The 18,305-nt window shown below is 32.4% G+C and overlaps 1 long non-coding RNA gene across 3 annotated transcripts in view; it reads left to right on the top strand.

Moving 5' to 3' along the window:
• LOC141489722 (uncharacterized) overlaps positions 1-17,101 on the top strand; it is a 186,985-nt gene extending 169,884 nt beyond the window's left edge. The window contains exons 4-5 of one of the 3 annotated variants that reach the window (XR_012468972.1): positions 7,815-7,946; positions 16,811-17,101. This is a non-coding gene — a long non-coding RNA (uncharacterized LOC141489722). Of the gene's footprint in view, positions 1-7,814; positions 7,947-10,643; positions 10,700-16,810 lie in introns of those variants that run through there. The other 2 variants (XR_012468974.1, XR_012468973.1) reach the window with 2 other exon arrangements.
• Positions 17,102-18,305: the final 1,204 nt, after the last annotated feature.

Below are 18,305 nucleotides of genomic sequence, written 5' to 3' on the forward strand. Positions count from 1 at the left end.
TCTCTCTTTCTTTGTGTCTGGGATGCAAATACATTATTTTTCAATCCAGTGGACATTGTTGTGTTTTCTAACTTCCTGGCATATTGAGTTTAGCTTTTCAGAATAGCATTATTAGCACAATTGATGGCATAATTTTAATAGCACATTTGGAATTCTATCACCTTCTAGCCTTATTGTTACCAATACTTTCTAAGGACCACTTGATTTTATTCTCCAGGATGTTTGACTCCAGATCAGTAAACAAACCATTGTGGTTATCAGTGATAGTAAGATCTTTATGTTATAATTCTTTTGTATATTATTGTCAGCCCTTCTTAATCTCTTCTGCTTCTATCAAATTGCTAAGCATTTTGTCTTTTTTCACACCCATTTTTCATTGAAACTTTTCCTTTATATCTCTAATTTTCTTGAAGATATCTAATTCTTTTGTTATGTTTTATTTCTTTTAATTCCTCTTTTAAGGACAATTTATTTTAATCTCTCCTTATACTCTAGAATTCTGCATTGAAGAATATATTTCTCTTTTTCCTTTTCCCTTTCCTTTTCCTTTTTTCCTCACCTTTTTGTAGAACCTCCTCAGATAGCCTTTTTTCCTTTTCTTTTTCTTTTGAATATTTTTTGTTGCTGCCTTTTATATGATGTTGCCTGATTCATAGCCTGCTCCAGAACCTACTTTAACTGACTTTATGGAACTTCTTCATCTTTGACTATAAAATATACAATCAATCTGCTATCTATATTCATTTTTTTTGGAGGATGTCCATGTGTAGTATCACAATTTGCATTGGTGAAAAAAATATTTGTTATGACCATTGAGTTATCTTGAAAAAACCTCTATGGGCATTTGTCCTGCTTCACTTTTTACTCCAAGGTCAAACTTACTATCTTTTGATTTCCTACTGTTGCCTTCTAATCCACAATAATCAATGAGACACCTTTTTGGGGGGGAGATAGAGGGAGAGTTATTTCTAAAAACTATTGTAGACTGTAATGTCGGATGGTTTGTTTTGGATTTGAACAGTTGATCATTTTTGAGATTATACTTCATTATTATTTTCTTCAACTTTTATTGACTATGGAGAGTACTCCATTTCTTATAAGGACTTGTTCATAGTAATATATGTAGTGATTGTCAGCATTAAATAGACTCATTCCCATTCACTGACGTTCACTGACACTCAAGATATCATTGTTTAATCTTTCTATCCTGTTTATCTTGTTTTATAGATCTACATGTTGGGTTCCTATGAAATATTAATCTTTATACCATGAGACTTTCCAGATTCATCTGCAGCTAAGCTTCTTATCTAACTTTGGCCCAACCTTGTCATTACTAGTGGTGCTACTTGTAGTTGTCCTTTGCTTTTCTCTAGTAGTGTAGTAGACACCTTCTGACTGGAGGAGCTCATCTTCTGATAGCTATATTTTCATTTTAGTATTTTCTGTATTTTCATTTTAGTACTGTGCATGGAGATTTCTTGGCAAAAATACTGGAGTGATTTGCCATTTCCTTCACCAGTGGATCATCTTTTGTCAAAACTTTCTACTATGACCACATAGGGCTATCCCTATATGGAATATAAGTCATAGTTTCACTGGATTATCTACAAGGTTCTACTATGTCAGTGATCTTGGAAGTGGAGGTAATGGGGGTAAAATAAGCCAGAGACCTGGATTTGGACCTGGGTGCTACTGGGTCAAGGGCCAATGCTCTGTCCGTCACCCAACCATCCATACTATTATTACTATTTGAATTTATTTTGGGTCTTTTTTTTCTTCTTTTTGGTTTTTGCAGGGCAGTGGGGATCGGGTGGCTTGCATGTCACATGGCTGGGTGATTGTTGGGTCTACAGGGCTGGATGTGGGCTTGGGTGCTTGTGGCTCCAGGGCTGCCACTTCATCCACTGCACCACCTGACCATACCTACAATTATTACTATTTTTTTAATTTTAATTTTTTTTCTCTCCCCTTTACTTTATCACTCAAGCAAGTCTATATTCATGGGGGGGAGGGGTATTTCATTTACTCTTAAACAAGAATATTTTATTAATGTAAAAAACATTTGTACAAAATGGGAATAAAAAATAAAATAAAATAAAAATAAAGAAATAAAATGCAAAAAATAAACCCTCTTTGTAGCCATTAGAGACAAGTTCAAGCAGTTATTCACTCAGTAAGACACTACACCTTACAGTCAGCTTGCAGCTAATGAGAAATCACTGCAAATCAACAGCAAAGTTAACATTTTGGAAATAGCAAACAAGTCCACTTGACCATTCACTCATCAGGAGGCTGAATCAACCTATCAGTTGATAACAAATAGAATTCTAAGCAAATCAATTGCAAAGTTTATATTTTGGCTTTGCTTTTCTGTCTCAAATCCTAGAGGGATTGTTATGCTTGAAGTTTTCAGTTTGCTGATTTGTTTTTTCTTTTGTTTGTATAGCCAGAGCCACATAATAAGAATCTTTATTCCCTGCATTTTTTTTCAATTTTTTACTTCATGCAGTCTTCAACCTTCAATCTTTAGTAGTTTCAGTGGTGTAATTAAGTGTCTTCTGATACTCAATGACTCACCTTGGGATGGAAAAAAGATCACCAAATTAGTCCTATGAAATCAACAATCTTTACTTAATCATATTTTAGATTCCAACATGTTATTTGAATTTGAATTTTATAAGTTTTATCCTGAAGTATTAAAAATTAAATGGACATGAATTACAGGATCACAATGTCATCTAGCTTCGATCATTCTGTAGTATTCTAAGAGGTATATTTCAGCAGTCCATGTTTCTGATACTTTTATTTGTTTCTTATCACACTGGTCAGTTTTTAATTACTAAAATTGTTTCATTCCCCATTAAGTCATCAAATCATTAAACATAAAAGAGACATATAACCCTTTGCCATCCTAAAATAATTACAAGACAATTTAAAAAATAACATTCCTACCACAATACATTGTCCATTTTTTTTTTGCAAAGAGACTCGTTGGAGCCTATCTGTAACTTATTTTTATTCACACATTTTTGAGGGCTTTAGTAAATTAAAGTACTGTTCATATGTTTTTGTGCACTAAGCTGTTCACGGATGATAGAAGTAATTCATTAAACATTTTCCTGGTTAACTAAATGCTTTTTCTTTATGAAAAATTAATTTTCTTCCCTTTTTTAACATCAAACTGTTATATTTGAAAGGGCAGTGTTAAAGGATTGAACCATAACAATGTATTTGAGAATGTGTCTTCTTTGATAGAATGCAAGATTCTTGAGGATGCATACTCTTACTTTTGATTTTGAATTCCTAGTACACAGTACAGAACCTGATCCATATTATGTGAACATTAAGTATTTGCTGATTAATTGATTTAACACTGTTTCTGTGGAAGAACATTTTTAATTTTGACTTTTAGGATACTGCAGGAACATACTTTTCTTGAAAATGGCAGGCAGACTTCTTTTGTTCATATTAAAGAAAGTTATTGTTGTTCAGTTATTTAAGTTATGTTCAACTGACTCCATTTGGGACTTTCTTTGAAAAAGATATAGGACTGGCTGATCATTTCCTTATACTGATTGTTTTCCAGCTGAGGAAATTGAGGCAAACAGGGTTAAATACTTGTCTAGGGTCATAAGCTAGTAAGGGACTGAGGCTGAATTTGAACTCAGCTCTTCCTGACTCAATACCCTTTATTCATTATGCCACCTTGCTACCTATCAAAGGAAGATCATTTGAGAAAACTCAAAAATAAAGATATTAGCAAAAACACCCTAATAAGTTTTCTTGAGTTAGCATTGAACTTCATTAATTCAGCAAACACATCTGAGTAAAATTACTTTGGGCCCCACATTGTGGTAGGTACTCTGTGAAATAGGAAGAAGTAAAAAATTTGATTTCTTTCCTTAGTGTCTTGTAAATTCTTTTATGGATCAGGATTTATAAGACTATGACTAGGGAATTTGGGATTTATATAATACTGCTATTCCTCCTCTTCAGAAGATATAAGGCTGACATAAAATAAACTAGATTCTACCACAGACCTATGTGTGAATGAGATCCTAGAAGAAAAAGAATATAAATTAAGCAGTACACACTTTTAAATAATCTATATCAGGAATTAACATTTTTAATTCTGTTTGTCAAAAGTCCTTATAATGATTATCTTTTTTATTACATCCTTATAATTTTTTCTGTTATATAGTAGCTACTATAGTAATCTATGGCTATTTTCTCCATAAAATTTCTTCTTTTGCTCTTTACTTCCACAGGGTGATGTAGGCTGTCAGTAGGTGTAAACTCCTAAGATTTGCTTTCCCTCCTCCCTAGCCCCCCAGTGTTTCCTAAGAAGATGAGGAAAAATGGGAAAAAAAGTAGAGAGATAAGAGAAGTGAGAAAAAGAGAACAAGAATTGAGGGATAGCAAGGTAGAGCAGAAAAAGTGGGATAAGGTGAGTGAAAGGAAAAATAATAGAACCGGTGAAATAGAGGAAAGGTATCAAATAACATACTTTACTTGTTGGGAATTAGAATTCTAATAATACCTTTCTTATATCAATTTTTTTACATTGCAACCATCCATCAAGAAATTTCTGTAGACTTTATCTCTTCCTATTGACTCTCAGTGAAAGGTAAGGTAATTATATTATTAGAATACCATAGATTTAGAGCTGAAATGGTTCTTAGACTTTCATTGAATCCCACTCCCTCCTTTGACTGATAAGGAAATTGACTGCTAAAATTCTTTAATAGGTATTCAAATCTAGATCATTTTCATTTTCTGTTTACTTTTTTACACTTTCCATGATGTACTCCATGACATTTCCCATTTTTAGGAATATTCACAAATTAATATTAAACCCTCATTTTGAAATGAAAGACATCTTTCATCTCATAAGAATGTTTGTAGTTGCGAGTAAATTTTGCAGACACCTTGTTAATCTTCAATTCCTTGTTCTGTAGTGGCTATATATTTTTTCATTGAATAGTTAATGATAGTAAATATGGAGAATAGGAAAATCCCAGATATTATGTCATAATATCTAAATTCTTAGATATATTCCTATGCTAACTAGCTATATGACTTTGGGCAAGTCATTTCCTCAAAATTTCATTTTATATTTCTGCAAGATGAAAGGATTCATCTAGATAAACTCTAAGGTTTATCTTAACTTAATCTTTTAAGTTCACAGGTAATGAATGCTTTTACCCTTTCTTTCCCTAAATTTATGAGACATAGCATGGAATAATGGATGCAGACTTCGGTTTAAATCCTATCTCAGACACTTAGCAGCTATATGACTCTGAACAAGTCTTAAATTTCTCTATGCTTCAGTTTCCTTTTATGTAAAATGAAATATTTGTATTTGATGATCTCTAAAGTAGTTTCTAAGTTGTATAATAGATTAAGAACTCAGAAAGTATAAATTCAAAACACTAAAGTTTAATTCTGACTTCAGATATATAGTAGTTTTGTGACCCTGGATAAAAAACAATCCCTGCCTGCCTGCATAGCTGGAGAAGGAAATGACAAACCACTCCAAGTATCCTGCCAATAAAGCATCATGGACAGTTCAATAACAAGATAACTTTCATCAGGAAATCTAGGACATTATGATATTCTTGTATTTGTTTTATTTGTCTTTAGATTAAGTATATGGTTAAGTCCACTGCACTCAGAGAAGATATGATTTATGTCTTTTTTTTGGGGGGGGAGACTTTCAATTCATAGAGGAAATAAAACAAAATAGAAAACTGTAGCACACACTATCCCACACAATCCCATAAGTGTCCTAGAGAGTTGAAAAGAATAATTTTATGATATAACTGGGGGAATGGTTAGTACAAACAAGGGCATCTAGGATTATCTTCATTTAGGAGGTAGAATTAGAATTGAAAAGCAATAGATGAATAGGAATTCAACAGAGGAAGAGGGAGAGGGTGGTCATTCCATATACAACTGAGAACGTAAACCAAAGCATGAAGGTGGGAGAATACAGGGTATATTCTAAGAACAAAAAACCTTCTAGACAAAACATTCTCAATAAGGCTTACCCTATTATCTTAAGCCCAATAAATCCACTAATGCTACTTACTTCTCTAGGTCAAATAAACAGTACCTCACTAGCTCTTTCAACATAATCTCTTGGTATTGGAAATCACTTGCATTTGGTTTTCCAGGGAGTATGAGAACACCCAAACTAGTAGGGATGATCTTAAAGGCATCTGGTGTCAGTATACCCACTCTCAAGTGGGTCTCCATTCACAGTATCCTCTTGGTAGACCATTCCCAAAGGGCCATTTTTCTTAAGGAATGTTCTTAATAAAATATGTATTTAGAAATCAATATTCTATTATCTCACTCTCAAAGTCTTTTCTATTTGTGGCAGCACAAGAAATTGACAGGGTGCTCCCATTAAAACATTTCTTTATTTGAAATCCATGTCTTTCAAATTCCAATTCTTCTACTTATTATAATAATAATTGGGGGTAAGTTATTTCCCATCTCTAAATATTAGCTGTAATTTGAGGAGAGCAGACTATATAACCTCTGAAATCCATTTACTGCTACATTCAGATGATCTTCAATTAGTTTTAAATTATGTTATACCATCTTAAAAATAGACTAATGCATTAGATTATTTCCTTTCATTCTGTTGACCCCACTACATTCTTTTTCTTTGTAATACAACATTCAATTGCACAAGCCCATCTTGATCAGTTCTTATGTAATGAATCATAAGGAAACTGAGTTTTAGAAGACATTAACCAAACTCATTGAGCTGCATTGTATGTGAGTATTCATTCCACCTGCAAGTGCCCTGATTAATTTGTATACCCATGTAGTATGAATTGAAGAAATATACCCACTTAAAGTGTATTTGGCAATATCATTTGAAATATAGAGGACCAATTTCCTGATTCACTTAATTTCAGGAGCTAAACCTATTATTAAGTTTAATAAAGAAAATCCTTTGATTTTTTATCTGAAAATCAAGTTATATTTTCTTTTGTGTGCATGCATATACTCATGTGTTAAAAAAAATTCTAAAGTATTTCTAGCAAATTGTGGGCTAGAGACCCTGCTCCTGAGAATTTATTTATATCAGTCCCTGCCATGAGTTATGTTTGGCTGAATTTTTCTCCCCTGAAAGATCAACTCCACAATATTCTCTAGGGCCTGGTGTCATCAAGTACCCAGAGGAAACAAGAAATACCCAAGTCTGTATTTCCAGAATTTTCAGAAGGACTGATTTAGTTACAGCTTTGCTTCTGGGGCAATAGAAATTACTCAGAGTAAGTTGGTCAATATTGATTGGTCAGGTGGTAGAGGAAAAATATGTTTTTTTAACCGTTGTTATCAGCACATTTTTCTCTCTATATTATGCAGGTGAGGATGTATTTAGGTCATGGGGATTGTTTCATCTTGCCTGAATAGTAGACACATTAATACCTGTTTGTGTAAATGTATGTATTATTCAAGGGAATAAGTAAGTCAAATAGCAAGTTTGAAAGATGACTTTCATTACAATTTCCTTTTCAGTTGCTTGAACTTCAGTGAAGATTGCTACTTTTTGTAGGAACTTTTAACGATATTTAAGTCCAACTTTGGAAGCATTTTGGGGAAATGAGGGTGAGAAAAACTAATCTGATGATTAATTTCATATGATAATTATATTATCATCAGTTAATTATCAAAAAATAAATTAATGGTAAATTTTATATGTTGAACCATGGAAAGAAGGTAGCATTAAAAATGGAAAATTTAATGGTTTGAGGTTTATGTGAAAATTAATGCATAACTTCCCCCTCTCTCAGCAGAGCAATATGAAGTATGAAGGAAGTATGAAGTATGGAGATTGAAGTATGAAGAATCTTTCCTATTAGCATTATCTGGGATCTTGACTTAGACTAAATCTGTGAATCTTTTTGAGTTCTCAATAAATTAAGGTAATAGCAGGATTAAAGCAACTATGTATTACATGTTGTAATGTAAATACTGTAGTCTAATTCATTGGTGTTAAGTAGAAATAAGAACTCTAAATGATATGAGATGGCTACAAGTTACACGATAACAGAAAATCATATATTAGCATTATTATTATGATCTATTGTCTATTTATTTTGTTAAATATTACCCAATAATATTTTAATATCCTTCTGAGTTCACTAAGGAGTATTGTTGACTTATGTGTGCCTCAGGAGATGTAGTTAACATCTTTGATCTAATACCAAATTTCATGGATTTCAGAAATTTTAGAATAATTTTATATTAACATATGTTAATCATCATAATGAAGAAACATTAAGAAAAATGGTGTGGTATTGATAATATTATGATTATCAACACATGAATTCATCATGTTTGACTATTCCTTCATTATGATATTTCTATTAATTAGCAGACAATCTTCAAAAATTTCTATTGCAAAAAAAAGAAGAAACCCTCTGGTAATTAGTTTCTTCATACTTAATTATAGTTGAGGTCCTGGAACAGTCACCTTGTCATTCAATGCTTGACCCAGACCCAAAGCATATATAACTTGTTAGGAACAGTCAAATTTTTGACTGTTCTTATAGCGCTATGAAAAATAGCCCAACTCAGATCCACTGTACTGCTCCAAGGTCATCTTCAGATGGGTCATTTAACAAATATTTATGTAGCACTTGCTATGTGCCAAAAACTATGATGGTACTGGCAAGACAAAGAAAGGCAAAGTCCCAGTCACAAAGGAATTCAAATTCTCTCGTTTGGGAGGGAAAGCAACACATAAATAGATAGGTTTGTACAGTGTGAAAGGAGAGTAAGCAGTATAAATGGGAGGAGCAAGGAAAAGTTTCTTATAGAAGGTAGGATTTGAAATATCTTGAAAGAATTCAGAGAAACAAAGATAGAGAAGTGAGGAAATAGAGTATTTCACACATGAAGTTGGGGTGAAAATAATCACTGAAAAGGCACTAAGTTATAACATGTAATGTCATGTGGGAGGACTGGAAAGCAGCCCAGTATTTTTGGATTGTAATTGGGGAAAAAAATGGAAAAAGTTTTCAAAGTTGAGAAGGGTCCATGTTGTGAAGAGTTTTAAAATTCAAATAAAGAATATCATACTTGATCCTAGTGGTAATAGGGAACCTTGAAGAGGTAATAATACTCTTGTGTCAAAGCATTCACTTACAACTCTATTCCAGTTCCTGCCCTAGAGTTTTGGGCAGCTGACTGTTGAGAATTTGCCATATTTAGCCAGAAATTGCTGCACTCCAGGCATTCATATGTCATCTCATTTACCTCTATCCTCTTCTATCAGTTCTGGGATAATAATCAAATCAATATTACTATTTCTGAGAAATATAGAAATGAATTTTCCAATGATACCATTGTTAATTTCTGTGACTGCTATGGTCTCTGGTGAATGCTCTCTTATATGTGTTGATTCTCTTTAATAGAATATAAACTTTTTGAAGGCAATTGCTATCTTCCTCATGGCATTTATACACCTGGCACTTACTATCTCACTCATAGTAAGCATTCAATAAAGTCATTTATTCATCTATTCATGTAAAAACCCAAATAACCTCCACTGAACAATAAAGAATTGGAGTAGGACTTTCCTGGAGAAAATTACTAAATAATGTGGGATATACATAATGATTTTTGCACTTTTTGATTTATTCATATTCAGTTTTTCTGAGTGTCAAAAGAGGATATTCTAATTAGCAGATTTATACTTTGCAATCAGCATATATTGTCCTCAACGCTAAAACAAAACCAAATAAATAAAGCTGTTTTATCTTGAGAATCAATTTTCATCATGGTATATCTTAGACGTAGATGCAGAAAGGATAGGATATTAGATTCTGTTAATTCTAAAACAATACTTGTATGTCTGAATCCTTAACATTAGTTTATTTACTTGACTATTGTTACCCGCTAAAGTATTAGTAGAATGAAAAATCAGCTAAAAGTGTTTGTAAATGTAAATATTTGAGTTTTCTCATTTATAATGAGTATCAGCTTAGATATAATATCATAGAGGCAACAAAAATACTGGAAGACATATAATAACAAAAATAAAAAAGTATTATCATAATACTTTAATGTTTGCAAAGTTCTTTGTATGTATTATCTAATTTAACTCTCATAATATTCCATGAAGTAAGTGCTATATTGTATTCAATTTATCAATAAGGAAAACAAGACTCAGCAAGGTAGAGTGTCTTTCCTCAGTCAAACAGCTTATAAATTTCTAGGTCAATTTTCAAATGAACATCCTCATGATTATAATTTGACACTCTATTTACAGTGAGAAATTAAATAAGCTAAAAAATAAATTAAATAATGCATAAAGCATGATTAAATGGATTATATTAAATAATGAGACTGAGGGGAAGGAGGTAAGAAATAGTATGCTAGTCATTTTGTTGATTATTGCAAAGGCATTCTTATTCAAAGTATGGAATCCCTAGTTTTGGATAAAAATTTAGATTATCTGAGGGAGAGGCAGTAAACATTGGAAGGGACATAGGATAAGAGACCAACTTTGCCTGCTTTAACATTTTTGTTGTTTAGTCATTTCAGTCATGCCCAACATTTTGTGACCCCTTTTGGGTCACAAAGATAATGGAATAACTTTTCATTTCCTTTTCCAGCTCATTTTATGGAGGAGTAAATGAAAGAAAACAATATTAAATGACTTATCCAGGATTACACAGCTAGTAAGTTTCTAAGATTAAATTTTAATTCAGTTCTATTTGATTTCAGGTACAATGTACAAAATGATCCAGTATTTATAAACTAAAATAAAAAACGTTGTCTCTTCCCCCTTTTCACCTTCATTTCCTCAGTTTTCTTAAGTTCCTTGAGGTCTGGAAATTGTATTTTTTCATATTTCATCCTAAATGCATAGCCAAGTATCTATTACTTATTAAATGCTTAATATTTTTCCTCTCTCTTTTCCTCCCTCCACTCTTCCTTCCTTCCATCTTGGCTTCAAAGTTTTCATTTTGCATGTTTACTCCTATAATTTCCAGCAACATTCATTAACCCCAATTGCAGACCCAAAATGTTCCATTGAAATATCTGAATGCCCTAATGTCACACACATAAGTATCCATGTGATTTTTGTAAGATTTGCTTTCAGTGTTGCAGTCATTTTCAGAGATGTATTCTGTAGTAACCCATCTATGACAAACAAAGCTTGAGACCCTATTTATCTTGAGTTCATTATTTCTTTTGACTGAATGACTTTTTACCTTCAAATATCATTTGAAAATTTGGAAAGATCATGCCTTTCTCACACTGGGATTTTCTTGCCTTAATAGCAGCATTTTATTATTTGACTTAATTTTGAACGGAGAATTCAAATACTAGAGAAAGAAATGTATGAGAACCATCTTTCTAAGGAAGTCAGTTTAATAGTTGCTCTTGAAACAAACAATTTGGGTTTTTGACAATTTGATAAAATGAAGATCCTTTCCACATTCAAAATCACATGCAACTTTTCTTTCATTTCCAAACATGCTGTATTTACAGAACTTTGCATTACTTTCCTGTCTCTAATATTTATTTTTAACCCCCTTTTTGATAGATATCCAAGGATATGTGACTTCTCCCTCATTCCTCTGAATTGCAAATTCTTGAGCCTGAGTCATCACAGAAATGTTGGGATTCTGGTTACTGAGATAAAATCTCTTAGTCCTCTTTCTTTCTTTCCTTCATTTTGATCATTTTTATCTGATTGTATTATAAAATTTTTTTAAATAGTAGATTTAGAGCAATCAAGGCTATATTCAAATATCATCTAACCTTGGGTAAATAATTTAGCTTCTTGGCCCTACAACTTTCTAATTCTCCTTTCACTTATCTGTTTCTCTATTATCTCTTAATTCCTTTCTTCTTCACTGTCATGACAGATGACCGAGTTAAAATTGTTATTATCTTATTATTAGTATCAAACATGTTCCATAGCTAATTACTACAGTGAGGAATTCAAATTTAACATTTCCCATAAATGTTTGAAGTGACTTTGGAGTCCGATATTTGACACAAACTTAAATTATTTTTTGTTTTTTAAATGGATATGGTATTTTATTTTTCCAATTATATGTTTTGAAAGTTTTACAACATTCATCTGCATGCATATGTATATTTTTTAAGTTACATAATTTCCTTCTACCCTCCCTTCCCACCCCGCTCCCTGGTGAAATGTCAGGTGGATATTATACATACACATTTGTGTTTAATATGTTATAGATTAGTCATTTTCAGAATGAGAAATTAGGATTAAGAAAAAAGAAAGAAAACTGAGCTAGGAAAGAAATACGTAAGAGAAATTTTTATAGTGTGAATGTAGAGTTTATTCAGATTCTGGTTTTTTTTTTGTTTTTTTTTTATTTGTTTTGTTTTGTTTTTCTTCCTCTGGTTGGGGATAGCATTGTCCAGAGCCAAACTCCTAGGGTTGTCCTAATTCTCTGAATTGCTTAGAGGAGCTTCATCCATCCAGGTTGATCAACTCACAATGTTATTGTTAATGAATGAAATATTCTCTTGGTTCTGCTCCCTGCACTCAGTATCAGTTTTTATAATTCATTACATGCTTCTCTAGAGTCCAACAATTTATGGTTTCTTGTAGAACAGTAGTATTTCATAACATTCATATACCATAACTTCTTCAGTCATTCCCCTATTGATGGGCATCCCCTCAATTTCCAATTCTTTGCCACTGCAAAAAGGGTTGCTATCAATATTTTGGAGCATATTTTTTTGATTTTTTTTCAGGATAACAGGCCTAGTAGTGGAATTGCTGAGTCAAAGAGTAAAATCAGTTTTGGGCATAGTTCCATATTACTCTCCAGGAATGGTTGAATTGATACACAATTCCACCAACAACTCCACCCATGATTTTTTTATTTCTATTGAAGCATAATATATTTTGCTCCAGGATTTTATCTTTACCTTCTGTGTATCTCTCTACTTCAGACATCTTTCTTGTAAGCAACTTATTGTAGGATTCTGGTTTTTAATCCAATCTGCTATCTGCTTCCATTTGTATTGGGGAGTTGATAACATTCATTTTTACAGTTAAAATTACTAAGAATATTTCCCTCCATGCTATCTTTCCCCATTTATATTTTTCTCTTTCTTTTACTCTTATTCTTCCTCACCAAAGTTTTACCCTCTTTCCCATTTATCTTTTCATTTAAAATTTAACTTTCAGTTTATTTTCACTCTACCTTCTCCTTTCCTTTTCTCAGTTCCTTCTTTCCTTTTCTTTCCCTTCTGCCTCCCCCAATTTCCCTTAGAGTAGAATAGATTTTTAATCCCAAGTGGGAATGCATCTTAATCTCTCTCTGGGCCAGATCTATTAATAGAATTACTCAGTGTTCAAATTCTCTGTTCTTTACCTCTACTATCATAGATTTTGTGCCTCTTCACGTGGTGTTATTTAAAGATAGAGGTTCTATCTTTATCTTCAAATACTATAAATCAAACACCATCTATCAAAGTACCACCAATCAAAACTTGATTAATTGATTGCTTCTTCACTTGATAAACTCAAAGTACTATCAAAGTAAAAAAAAATGATTGATTGAATGTTTGATAAGCAGTATTGACTCAGAGTTACTAAGTTCCCTCCCCTCATGTGTCTTATAAGAAATTCACTTCTGAAGAGTAATGAGTCACATCAAATTATAATAATTTTATACCTTATGTCTTTTTCAAATGCACTCCAAGGACACACAATCCTCGTGAACCAATGTATCATCCAAAGCCAATTCATATTAAGAATTATTTGTCCCTACCTCCAGTATACTCTCTCCCACATTCTTCCCTCTCTGCTTTAGCTCCCCTACCATGATAGTTAAAACATTGTTAACTGTAGTATGGATTAAGTTCAACCCTTCTGAGTAGGTTTCTCAGCCTCTGTCCCTAAAGTAATTTCTGATTTAATTAACTAGAGTCACTAAATTCTCTAAATACTTGAACACTCTGAAGATATCTGTTAAGAACTATATAATTGATTGTAAGATATGGGAAACACTAGCTACTGATTGCCCAGTATATGATGCCCTCATCAGAGAAAGTGCTAACTTTTAAAAGCAAAGCATAATTAAAGTAAGTAAAAGGAAACTGAAATGCATAATTTTAGAGTAAATAGCTCTGCTTTTCATCTGGACTTTTTATCTTAAACATAATGATATCATCAATGGAAAGACAAGAAACATTCATACCCATATCTTCTAAGTCCAATCTCTTCAAATATATTCAACCCTTTAACTATCCCAAGAGAAATACAAATCTTCAGAGTTATAAGTGTTAAATCTTCAATTATTGGATTACATATAATTCGATGGTCTTGGCTACTATTTGTTTTGTTTTGTTTTTCCTTCCCTTTTTTGTTTACCTTTGGATCTCTTGACTCTTGTATTTGGAGTTTGAATTCTCTTTCAGTTTTGGTCACTTTTTTCAGGAATTTGTGGAAGTCCTCTATTTCATTCAAGCATCCATCTTTTCCCCTGACAGAATTTGCTGAATTCCTCAAATATATGACATTCCATGTCCTTTGGCCCTTCAGCATTGAATATGATAAGTCCTGTGTAAGTCTACTTATTTTTTCCTATATTTAAATTGCTTCTTTTGTGCTGCTTACAGTATTTTCTCCTTTATTTGAGAATTCTGGAATTTGGCTATGATAGCCCTTGGAGTTTTTATCCTAGGTGTTTTTTTTCTGGAGGAATTCTATGTCTTCTTTCAATGGCTTTTTTTTTTGTCTTCTTGTTCTAGCAGAGCTGGACAGTTTTCTTTGGTAATTTCCTGCAAGAGGTTTTCCAGGTTCTTTTTTTGATCTAGGCTTTCTAGTAGTCCAATAATTTGTAAATGATCTCTTCTGGATCTATTTTCCAAGTCAGTTTTGTTTGTCCTAAAAGGTTTTTTTTATATTTCATTCAATTTTTTCAGTCTTTTTATTTTGCTTGATGGAATCTTGCAGTCTTGTAGATTCATTGGCTTAAATTTGTCCAATTTTAATCGTTAGGATTTTATTTTCTTCTGTTAGCTTTTGTGTTTCCTTTTCTACTTGGTTAAGTTTTTTCTTTGCTGAATTGCATTCTTCTTCCAGTTGGTCAATTTTATTTTTTGAAAATTTACATTAATTTTCCAGTTGGTTCTTTTTACTTTTGAAGGAGTTGATTTCTTTGGACCATTTTTTTCCATAATTTTCCTAAATGACTCTCATTTCTTTTTTCCATTTTTTAATCTTCCTCTTTTCTTTGGTTTTTAAATTCTTTTTTAAATTCTTCTATGAGCTTTTGGATTTGAGTTCAATTCATAGACTCTTTTGGGACTGTGCACTGTTTTGTTCTTCTGAAGTGGCATTATTATCATCTTCATCTGCATAGTAACTTTTTATAGTGAGCATTCTTTTAGCTTGAACTCTAATCCTGTGGTATAGGGAGTACAGATCCAAGTTTTTTATGCTGGGGATGGGATCTGATTCTTGTCTTGTTATTGGCCATGATATTGCCTATGCAGTTCAGGCCTTGCCTTTGCAGTGGTTTATTTCTTCCTTTATGCCCAGGTTCTGCAGTTCATGCAGTTCATGCAGTTGTTTGTTCCTAACTTAGTGCTGTCTTTTGCCCTACTGTTCCCTGGATACAGACTTTGGGGGTGGGACCCTCCCTCTGGTTTGCTGTATTGCTGGAAACTATGCTGTTTTCAAGTTGTTGAGACCTGGACTGCACTGTGACTAAAACCCTCCTGCTCTTCTGCTTAGCTGGGTTTTATTTCCCCTTTTCCTCCAAAGAGACAGACCTTCACTAAAGATCTTCCATAGTGTCTATTATTGAAAACTTCTTTGGATCTTGTCTTTATTTTTGGTGCGATCCATAGCTTGCTAGCTTCAGGCTACCATCTTGCCTCTGCCCTGGAAGTCCCATGAATTTAAATCTGATAAAGAATACATGGGGAAATCTTGATTTATTAAAACAAAAACAGTTTTGTTAAATAAATAATAAGTATAAATAAAATTGGTTGTATCACTCATTGCCATATATTTTGTCTCATTTTTATTTTATTATATCAAACCTGAAAAGATGGGATATATTTTGAATTACAGTCATTTAATTATGATGCTAATGGGGTAAAATACACATATGTTTATTTCTAAACTAATAATAGGAGAGACAACAGAGAGAGTTGGTGATTGAATAAGTAAAATTTGGGGTTAAGTCTTACCACTGATTAATACCATCTGTGCCAGTATGAACAAGTCACAACTACTCTGCATCCCCAGGCATTTCATTAAAACCACAAGTTGCAGAACACTTGTTATCTAGCTTTAAATAACAAGCAGAGAGAATAGAGGGAGTCCCCTCATCAGAAATTCACTTTACTGATGAAATATAAGGTTCAAGATATTTTCAATGTTGCCTCATCTGGAATTGTAAAAGTATAATGAATATTTTTATTAAACATTAATATAAATATATACTTATATGTAAAATATTAAAATACACTTTTGCATTATAAATAGAAGTATATTCTCATTATTCAATCAATTTACTAATATTTATTGAGAGGTTATTGGTCACTATATTAACCAAGGCTAAAAGAATAACTTTGGGAAGATTCTACTATTTTTGTTCAAGTAGGTTTGGCATGTATGATTTGGTGGAAGAACAAAGATAAAGGTCAAATAGTTTTGAGGGTAAAAAAACAGTATTTGTACCCTTGATCAATTTCTAGCCAGAGTTCTAATTTTAAATAGCAAAATGACCTTTCTTGAGTTAATAAACTGCATTTATCTTGTCTGTCATAGGTCTCCCTCAGGTGATGAGTTGGAGGAAAATTTGCTTGCCATCCTACTTAATATCCCTTGCTTTTAAAGAATTTGATCATGTGGTCTTAAGATTTAAAGGTATGAGACTAGATAAATGAATCTCTAACTCTTCTTTAAACATCTTTAGATGTTGCATCTCATGTTTTGGAGTTGTTAGAAAAGAATTTAAAATAAAATACAAGTGATCTAATTTGACAAATCAATAATGCTTTTCTGAAACTGGTAGAAGTTTTTATTATTGGTTGGTTTACATTACTGAAATGGACTGTAGTAGAAAAAGGTAGTGGATGTTAATTAGTGTGATAGTGGATAGCGTGCTGGACTTGAAGTCAGAAAAATTTGAGTTCAGATCTGCTCTCCATTACTTACTGTGTGTGAGCCTGGGCAAAGTACCCAACCAAATCCTGGGTTCACCTAGGTTTGTCCCATAGCACCTATTTTCAGCATGTTATGAGAATCAAATAGAAAATATTTTTAAGTTTTTAGTATATAATGAATACTAAATAAATTTTATTGTTTTGATAGAGGTGATGATAATGATTATGATGATGAGTCATCTAGGGATCAGAGCTGACATATTATATCTGCCAGTTACAATCAATTTAACAGAAAAAATTAGTTTAGTAGCTATAATCTAATCCCTTTGATTTAAAGATAAACAAACCAAGACTGAGAGTAGATCCTCTAATGATGAACTTTGGTATCACAAAGATAAGTAAATATCATAGGGAGGGTTTGAATTCAATATTTTTTCCCCTCTTATTCAATGATCTTTTCACAGTGCCACTAATAGTAACATGCAATAATACCACTAAATGTTTGTTATGCCATTCAACTTACCTGGATCTCAATTTCTTCATCTATGAAATGAAGGAATAATTATCCCTAAATTGAGTTTTTATTTGCACAACTTTCAAAATAAAAGAATTCAATTTGTTGACAATGAATTGTAGGACTGGGCAATTCTCAACAAGTTCCTGATGTCATAGTCTTCTTTGTGATCATATTCCAATTTTAAAACATTTTCTTCTTTTCACTTTCATCATCTTTTCCACTACTACCACCATTATTGACACTTAACTAGAGAGTGATTGATTCTGTAAAAAAAAATAGTATGCTAAGGATAAGCATAAGACTATTTTCTGTCTTATGATTCATTGGGATCTCAGCTTCATCTCTAGGATACTTTGTTAAGCCAGTGTAATTTTGAAACCTATCTCCTGAATCTATGGAACAGTTAAAATAAAAAACCAACAACTTTAGAACCTGATAAAACTGTTTTCACTTGCAAAAGGAATAGTGAAATTCAAACAGTACTAAGAGAATTGAACAGATACACTCCATCTTTTATCTTAATTTTTCTATTAATCCTATTTTGAAAACATATTCTAATTCACTGCCTTTGAATGTCCCTTGGCTTCTTTTTGCTCCCTCTTAAAACCCTCTTATTTTCTCAATTATGACTGTGATCTCC

The sequence above is a fragment of the Macrotis lagotis genome, chromosome 5 (genome assembly GCF_037893015.1).
Source record: "Macrotis lagotis isolate mMagLag1 chromosome 5, bilby.v1.9.chrom.fasta, whole genome shotgun sequence".
NCBI lineage: Eukaryota > Metazoa > Chordata > Mammalia > Peramelemorphia > Peramelidae > Macrotis > Macrotis lagotis.